Below are 10,320 nucleotides of genomic sequence, written 5' to 3' on the forward strand. Positions count from 1 at the left end.
TTAGTTTTATGGATGTTTCATGTGCATGTAGATCTAGATCTAGGGTTTGGTTTTTTTATTAATTTTGTTATTGTAAATTTATGTTTGATGAAATTGGACTAGGGTTTGCATGAAAGATATTGGGTAAAATATTAATTGTTGCTAATTATTATCTTTGAAATTGTTTATTGTAATCAACAAATATGTATTTTAATTATTTATGGATAAATAGGCCATTAATTAATTTTCCTCTACCATGTTATGTTTGTATGCTTCATGTAATTATATTTGATTTATATTCATATATATCTGAAGTATATACAATTATTCTCAAGTAATTATTAATTTGATTAATTTTTATATATATCTGAATAAGTAGTCCTTTAATGTTTGTTTTGTTGTTGTTGTAAAAGATGGAGTGCAGGAACTCTTGGATGTATGGTTCGTTAAGGTTTAAGGCAGGTTTCCGTGAAGAGGTGGATAAATTTATTGAAGCCACAGAGAAGCATGCAACGACGTTGACAGAGAATAAGGATACAATTATTTGTCCCTGTAAAGATTGCAAGAACTGTATGGCATGGACAGATGTGACTATCATCATATCACATTTGATTATGCGAGGATTTATTGAGGATTACACAGTGTGGATTCATCACGGTGAAACGGTTATTGTTAACGATGAGGATGAGGAGGAATACGATGATGAAACCCTAGAATCCCTGTCCCTATATTCAGCAGAGCTTGATGCGCGAATGGATCCCGAGTTTGGCAATGAACAAGGTGGTGATACTAGTGGTTGGGATGGTAACGACAAAGGTGGTGCCAATAATGATGGCGGAGCATGTGTCGGGGATGAAGATGATTTGGAGGACATAATTCAAGCCCTTGGACTAGAGATTTTACTAAAGAGCCCGAAAGGTCTAGAAAAATTGGAAAGGGTGACAAAAGCATCGAAGGAGACTGTGTATGGTGTTGAAAAGGGTTGTCCAACACATTGGACATTGCTACGTTTTGTGCTTGAGCTACTCATGGCAAAGTATGGCTGGTCAGACTATAGTTTCAATGATATATTGCGTCTCCTGTCATGGGTGCTGCCACAACCAAACTCAGTTCCCGCCAACACCTACCAAGCGAAGAAGGTCATAAGTCCATTGACAATGGGGGTTGAAAAAATCCATGCATGCCCCAACCATTGTATCCTTTTTCATGGTGAACCGTTCAAGTCACTAGATAAATGTCCCTAGTGTGGGGCCAGCCGGTACAAGAACAATCACCTTTATGGTGGGGACGAAGCCTCCACGGGGAAAAAGAGGAATAAGAAGGGTACAGAAAAGGTGGTACAAGAATCTCAACCCCCAGAGGACACTTCATTAGGCAACGATGCGAAGCAGAGAAGAATTCCTACCTTGGTAATGTGGTACCTGCCAATGACCGACTGCTTGAGACATATCTTCCTAAACCCTAAAGAAGCCACACTCATGACATGGTGGAATGATGAGCGTAAGGTGGATGATGATAAGATTGCACACCCAGCTGATTGTAGTCAGTGACAAAGGATCGATGAGAAGCATAAAGAATTCAGCGATGACCCAAGGAATGTACGGTTTGGCTTGAGCACCAATGGAATGAATCCCTTCAATGAGAGGATGAGCGACCATAGCACTTGGCCAGTGCTCTTGACCAAGTACAATATCCCAACATGGTTGTGTCAGAAGAGAAAGTACCTTCTCCTCACTATTCTTATTTCTAGCCCTAAACAACTAGGCATTGATATAGACGTGTTCCTTGACCCTTTGATGCAAGAAATGGAGAGGCTGTGGAGGCATAGGGAGCCGATGTACGATGTGTTCTGAAAGGAGGACTTCATATGTAGAGCAATAATATTTGTTACTACCAATGATTACCCTGCACTGTTTGCTTTGTCTGGACAGATCAAAGGGAAGATGGGATGCTTAGTTTGATTAGATGGTACAACATGGATGTTCCTGGATGTATCTAAGAAGATAGTTTACCTAATGAACCAGCGTTTCTTAAAGACAAGTCACAAGTACCGCAGCAAATTGTTCTTTAGATTTTATGACAACACCCTAGAGATTGAACCCCCCTCTAGAGAGACGTCGTAATGGAGAACATGTGTACAGAATGGTGAAAAACATATGCATCATTTATGGAAAGAAGAATCCAGATGGGATGAACAGAGATAGAAGCACACCTCCTGTCGAAGGCGTACCTTTCAAGAAACAATTGATCTTCTTTCAGTATCCGCCTTATTGGCCAGACTTGGAGGTCCCCCATGCCATTGATGCTCTACACGTGTAGAAGAATGTCTTTGAGTGTCTCATTGCTATCTCGATGGACACAGGCAAGTCAAAGGATGGATTGAAATCATAGAAAGATATGGTGTAGCTAAACGTGATGCCACAGCTTCACCCGGTACCTGAGGCTAATGGAAAATACACTCTGCCAGTGGCGTGCTTCAACCTAACATCAGAAGAGAAGAGAGCTATATGTACCTTCCTGAGGGGGTCAAAGTCCCGACTGGGTTTTCAGCAAATGTGAAGAAGCTAGTGTCGATGAAGGACTTGTCAATAACACACTGCAAGGCTCAAGATTGTCATGTGATGCTGACAGTGTTTCTACCTATTGCAATCAGGGCTATAAAGCCAGAGTTCTTGAAAATGGCCATCACCCGCATGTGCTACTTCTTTTTGAAGATCTCACAGAAGACAATTGGCAAGAAAGAGCTGAGTGACCTACATGAATTTGTGGTGGAGACACAAAACTAACTAGAGATGTGTTTACCTCCTGCTTTTTTTTATATAATGCCACATCTCATGATTCACATGGTTCATTAGATACAAGCGCTGGGCCCTTGCTACTTGCATGAAATGTGGTCCTACGAGCGGTTCATGTCGGTTCTAAGCCGATACGTGCATAATTGAGCATACGCAGAGGACTCCATGATAGAGGGTTACAGTACTGAAGAAGTCGTCGAGTGCTGTCAAGAGTATCTAAAAGTATAGAAAGGGATTGGTAAACCCGATTCTCGTCATAAGGGTAGGCTAGCTGGGAAGGGCACTAGTGGTAGAAAAGTGTTCATCGACCATGATTACAAAGAAGTGAGTCTAGCGCATTACAGTGTCTTGCAGAGCACACAACTAATGCAATCGTACATTGATGAACACTTGGCTATCATTATGGCGGAGAGAAATGGTCGTTCAGATAATTGGGTCATGAAACAGCACAAGCAAAAAACTACATGGTTGAAGGACCAAAACATATCGTCTAGAGAAACCATAGACTCTATTACCATCAGTAGGTTGGTGGAGGGGCCATCGAGACAACTGACATCTTGGAAAGCTTATGACATCAATGGGTACACGTACTATACCCACACAAAGGATAGTAAATATGTGAACCAAAACAGCGACGTTCAAATAGAAGCTCTCAATGGAGTGGGGCGAAAGATCCAATACTTTGGCATCATTGAAGAGATATGGGAACTTGACTATGGAAGGGATATAACGGTGGCCCTGTTTCGATGCCGCTGGATCAAACAACACCAACTTAACGAGATCGGATTGAGAGTCCTTGACCTCGAGAATCTAGGCTACCAAGATGACCCTTGGGTGCTCACTTCACATGTCGCACAAGTTTTCTATATGCCTGACCCACAAAGTAACCTCCCCCTAAAGAAGAAGACAAAGCATGTGGTTGCCTCCGAGAAACAGCACATTATCAGAGTTGATGGCGTGGACGATGTTGAAACTTACAATAACTACGATGAGATGCCGCTATTCACAGACTTTCCTAAGAAGATCAATGTTGTGGAAAATAACCTACCCAAAGACATATTGCCATGGGAACGAAAATGTGTCAAGGGAAAAGTCGTTACAGTGGGCTAGCTAGTTGTTGAACATTGAGTGTTTGTGTAAGTGTGTGTATTTGTAAGACTTCATTTATGCATGTGTATGACACTATATATTTATGTATGTGTGAGACTATATATTTATGTATGTGTGTGAGACTACATTTACACATGTGTGTGAGACTACCCTTTGCAACATCCAGATGAACCAATTGCTACATCCACTCTATTACACTACTAAAACAGCTGTAACACGTAGACACTTAAAACAGGCACTTATTACTACTACAACATGTTCGGACTACTATTGAAACACTTAAAACAAGCACTTAACACTTTATGAAATGAAGAAATAACCAAAATAAAAGTTGAAGATCTTGACGAGTTATACAACTTTTATATTTATCACCTTTACACCTAAAATCATTTAGTGGTTGAAAATCAGGTTTGAAGGTGTCATTTTATGAAATTCAAAATTTGAATTGTCTAAAATTACCGAAAAAGATAGATGACTAGACTAAAATGATAGAGCATGATTTTCAAAAAATTTAGGAAAAAAACCATCACATTTGGAGTTAGTATGAGAGAAAAAAACTAGTTACAAATTTTAGCTATAGATTAAAAAGAGAAATCACACTTGTTCATCATTGATCATCATGAACAGTTGTGATTTTTCTTTTTAATCTCTGGGTAAAATTTGTAACTAGTCTTTCTCCCTCATACTAACTCTAAATGTGATGGATTTTTTCCTAAAATTTTCTAAAATCATGCCCTATCAAGTTACTGTGTTGATTTGGTCATTCTTTTCATTTGACAAAGTTTGAGCAATTCAAAATTTCAAATTTTAAAAAATGACAAGTTCTAACAAGATTTTGAAACACCAAATGATTTCAGCTGAAAAAGTGATAAATACCAAAGTTAACTCATCGAGATCTACAACTTTTATTTTGGCCATTTCTTTATCTGACAAAGTGATAGTAAATATTGTTCACAAATCAATATTTTTCTCGTATAGTTCATGAAACTATGAGTGATAAGTGAATTTGTGAACAATGTTTACTAATACTTTATCAAATGAAGAAGTGACCAAAATAAAAGTTGTAGATAGTGATGAGTTCAACAACTTTTATGTTCATGACTTTTATAGTTGAAATCATTTAAGGTTTTAAAATCTTGTTTGAAGTTGTTATTATTGAAATTCAAAATTTGAACGGTTCAAATTTTATCAAATGAAAATATGACCAAAATAAAAGTTGTAGATAGTGATGTGTTCAACAACTTTTATGTTCATGACTTTCTTATTTGAAACAATTTAAGGTTTCAAAATCTTATTTGAAGTTGACATTTATTGGAATTCAAAATTTGAACTGTTCAAATTTAGTCAAATGAAAAGATGACCAAAATATAAGTTGTACATCTTGCTGAGTTCTACAACTTTGGTATTCATGAGTTTTTTAGCTAAAATAATTTAGTGTTTCAAAATCTTGTTTGAAGTTGTTATTTTCGGAAATTCAAATTTTGAATCGTTCAAAAGTCATCACATGACAAGATGACCAAAATAAAAGTTGTAAATCTTGATGAGTTGTACAACTTTTATATTTACAACATTTTCATTTTATGTCATTTAATGTCCTAAAATTGTAGTCGAAGTTTTAAAATTCAAATTTTTTATTTTTTATTTTTTTTATTTTTATATTGTTTGGAATATCAGCAAATTATTTATATATATATTTGTGCATATATAGAATAATACAAAATATTATATAGAATAATACATTTACTTTGTGTTTTTGTGATATAAAAAATACAAAATTAATAATTTAATAAAATGGAAAATATTTGTAGGGGCGGCTAGATCAGGAACCGCCCCTACAAATACATTTGTAGGGGTGGCTAGATCAGGAACTGTCCCTACAAATCGTCCTAGGTATATAAGCATGGCCGCTCGGGTGAGCAAGTGTTGGGCGCTCTCTTCTTTCTCCCGACACCGTCAGGCTGCCCAACTTTTTCCTCGATGCCCAGCCGCCGCCTCCTGGACCTCTCCCGATGCCGGCGCCCCCTGTCTGCACCCCTAGGCCACAGCTCGACATCCCTGGGCCGCCACGACGCCGCGCGCCCCATCTCCACAGCGACTAGGGTTTTAGAGCCCCCGGTCGGCCGACCCACCGCCTCCTCCCCATCTCCGACCTCGAGCTCTGCCTCCTCCCCATCTCCGACCTCGATTTGCTTCTGCCAGATCTGGTTTGCATCTAAGGTAGGACTGAGTACCTTCTTCTTCTTGTCTCTCTCTACGCACCGTCCACACATTTGGTCATTTGCAAATTTTACTTGACCAAGATATGCATGCACAGGACCTTTTCTTTCTACTAGCTAACTGGCATGAGCTCTAATGCTATCTTTGAGGATATATAAAGTTATGTGGTTCAATATAAATTAGTAGATTGTAGCTTGTTATAGTGGTTGCATGTGTTTACTGAATTTTTTTAAGATCTATAAGTCTTATCAATTGCAGTTTTAAGATCTTCTCCAAAATTCTCACGCTTAGGCTTAGTAGGATAACACAGAGATTAGTGACTGCTAATCAGAGTGCCTTTATAAATGGAAGATATATTTTAGAAAGCATAGTTGCTGCTCATGATATAGTTCATAGTTTACACAAGAAAAAGGATGAGGGTGTTATTTTGAAATTGGACTATAAAAAAGCCTATGATAAGGTAAGTTGGGATTTTTTGTTTGAGGTATTAGATTCTAGGAGTTTTTCTAGTACTTTGATTGCTTGGATTAAACTAGTCATTAGTGGGTCTATTGGTCTGATGGTCAATGGAGAAGACAGCTCCTATTTTAAGCCTGGGAAAGGTCTTAGACAAGGAGATCCTATCTCTCCTCTCTTCTTTAATTTAGTAGGTGATGCCTTTACTAGAATGTTGGACAAGGCTGCTAGTGTTGGGTTGATTAAAGGTGTGCTTCAAAATTTTAGAATGGGAGGAATAGTTTCATTGCAGTATGCAGACGACACTATACTGTTCTCCAGTGCTGAAACTAATCATTTAGTTAGTCTAAAACATGTTACTATGTGGTTTTAACAGATTTCAGTGATGAGAGTCAATTTCCATAAAAGTGAGTTGATCCCCATGAACTTAGATGTTGATGTGGCTCATACTGCTTCTCACATCTTTAGTTGCCCAATGGGTAACTTCCCTATATTAAGTATTTAGGAGTCCCTCTACACTTTTCAAAACTCAATAGAGAGGATATACAGCCTTTGGTGGATAAGATTTTGAAGAGAATAGCAGGGTGGAGGGGGAAGCTTCTATCCTTTGCTGCTAGAGCTTTATTAATTAAGTCTTTTTTAGCTAGTACACCGGTCTATCTTCTTTCCTTTATTAAGTTTCCTAAGTGGGCCATTAAAGTTCTTAACACACAAATGGGTAACTATTTATGGAATGACATGGAGGATGCACATAAATACCATTTGGCCAACTGGGAAACTATTTCTATGGCCAAAGAGTTTGGGGGTTTAGGAATCCCAAATCTCAGAGATCTCAACATTTGTCCGTTAGCCTCTTGGTTAAAAAGGTATAGTAATGATAGTCATAAGCTTGTTACACTGGTTGCATGTGTTTATTGAATAGTTATAGTGGCTGGCTCAGTGAGCTGTAAAGTGCTGCAAATTCCATCCTGTCACCTTCACTAAGGTAATTTATGGTTCCACTCGCTTCAAAAATTTTGTACATACTAAATCTGGTTCCAATGGATCTTCAGTAGTATGTTTTCTGTAATTGGTTTATATAGTTTCATCATTTGTGCTAGATCTGGTGATGGTTGAAGAATCACATACTTTCAAAGTTCTAAGTGTAACTAGCAGTAGTAACATTTGTGTGCTATATGCAACACAACGATAGGAGATGGGCAGTGTTTTTTAGGCTCATGCTTTAAAGACTGAAAGAAAGTCATTATATAATTAGCGCTTCTAACTCATATCAATGCCTAGCTAAGTTCAGTAGTTTAGATTTTTTTCCTCCACCTTTTCTGAGATGGTCAGTGTTTTTAGGCTCATGCTTTAAAGACAGAAATAAAGCCATTATATAATTAGAGCTTCTAACTCATATCAATGCCTAGCTAAGTTCAGTAGTTCAGATTTTTTTCCTCCACCTTTTTCTGAGATCACAGTATGTGGTTTACTTCCATAATCGAGTAAGAAGTTGATCCTATACCCATGTATTTTTTTTGCTGGAACCACAAGTGTGATGCTATTTAGAATAACAGATGGGCCTTGCTGTGCTTCTTGCTGTGATTAAAGAATTAGTGCAGAGAAAATCAGTGATTAAATAATTTATGCTTCTTGCTATGATTTTTTCCATTGCCTGAATGTCAGTTAGCTCTATCATTCAGCACCAGTCTGCAACTTTGCATAGTGTGATGCTATTTAGAATAACAGATGGGCCTTGGTGTCAGCACTTAGTATTTGTTTGAAAATTAAACTATGTTTAGTAGTATACGCAACACAAAGAAAATTAAATCTGTGTTCAGTACCCTTTATTCAGAATTTGTGGAACATATGAAGTAAGGAGCAACGATTTTGTAATTAGGTGAAGGTTCCTAAGATTTTGTGGAACATTCTATGTGTTTGTCTATGTAGTAAGGAGTCCAATTTATGAATCTTTTTTTCTTACAGCTTTTCTTCTTGTGTAAATCCTAACTGTATAGATCTAAATTTGTAACTGACTGAAGTTTTTGCCAAAGGCTGAACATCTTTTAGTTGGAGCAATTGTAGGGTATGACATGGCATTTATGTGTCCTGAAAATACTAAGTGCTTGTGGCTCAGAATGTACTATAATCCTTTAACTCACATTCTTCACCTGCTTTTGAGTTATTACAGTAGGCCCCAAATTTGATAGTTTGGATGGTACAGTATGAAAGGTTGCTTGTAGTTAAAGGATCTGTGGTTCTTTTTATGTTATAACGATTTGTTTTCATATAATATAAATAATTAGAGTATGTTGATTTTAGTGGCCGTTTTCTAGCTTGCTCGATAACCTTGCAGTTGACCTTAATATCATGACTAGAGTTGACCACTTTGTTTTACATACTTTTGTTGGCAATACCTCTGTCCTGTGATGATAGAAGGTAACAACCAATGGCTTTGTAGTTCTCGGATAAAATGAAATGAAGAACAATGAATGTTTGTTTGATAGCCCTAGGGTTTGAGCACTTTAAAAGTTGTACACCAGCTTTGTCATTTCCACAGAACATCATGTAGCTGGCTTTATCTGTAGTGATTCCTACACTGTTATTATTAGGAAGTTTTCACTGTTCCATGTTAGTAGCTGTGAAAAGCACATTTCATCATCAGTAGCTATTCTTTGGCAATTACTTTCAATTCCTACTCAGTTCCAAGCAATGCAGCAGGATTTAACTTTGGTATCTTATTCTTGTCAAATGGAGCCTGCTATCTCAATTCTTCGATTGCATTTGAATGTTGCAAGCTTCTTGGTAATAAGCTTTATGAAGTTGCATTTCTCAGTGTATCTAAAACTGTTCTACATGTCTTTTCATTAGGTGAGGATGATGCTCGTCAAAAGCTCCCCTCTTCTCTGACTTTTGGCTATTCTGGCCATCAGTTGCTGCTCTATGTTTGCTAAGTAGCTGTTACTTTTTTTTGCCAAATCTCCCCTCTCCTCTCCTCTCCTTTGTTTTGCTGATGATGAAATTGTCCAAGTCCATACATTATATGGAATATGAGCTGATGATCAAGAACTTGTGAGGAACTTGGCATCATTACCAGCCACCCCTACTGTCTTTTTCTATATGCTCACTGTTTTTATATATGGTCACTATGTTTAAGATGCCTTTATGCTCCAAGTTCTTTATCAAATGATGATTGATATGTTTCTGAGGCCTCTACCTCTACTACTACTACTCATTTTGTGAGTTAGTTTGAACTTGATTGATGGCTATTTTCTTCACTTCCACTAGGAAATGGACCCTTGCTATGTTGTTTTCAACGGGAAGAAACTTGGGATATACACTAATTTATGTTGGCAGCGATATTTTGGTTGCACAAACAACATTATCTATTAATAATACTGATGCTGCTTTGTAGACCCTCCTCTCCTAGTCCTACTACTTCTACTCTTCTCCTCTCCTGTCCTCTGCTCCTACTTCTCCTCCTCTCCTCTCCTGTTCCTCTACTATAACTGTTTTCCTTGACATAAATTTAGGAGACGATATGGCCGAACTTCCTTCGTCGGATCTGCCAAATAATTATGTGTATGATCTGGGCTTCCAACCAGCATTGGCGAGGGCAAACCACCCATATCCAAGCATAGTAAGTAACATGTTTTAAAGACACCTCTATAGATATTTTGTTTTGATATATATAATTCTTAAATGTAGACAATTCATCCTATACCATGGTTCAGAGAGACACTCTCAAATTTTGGGGTTGATTTCCTTAATGTTGATACATTCC

The sequence above is a fragment of the Miscanthus floridulus genome, chromosome 2 (genome assembly GCF_019320115.1).
Source record: "Miscanthus floridulus cultivar M001 chromosome 2, ASM1932011v1, whole genome shotgun sequence".
Taxonomy (NCBI): domain Eukaryota; kingdom Viridiplantae; phylum Streptophyta; class Magnoliopsida; order Poales; family Poaceae; genus Miscanthus; species Miscanthus floridulus.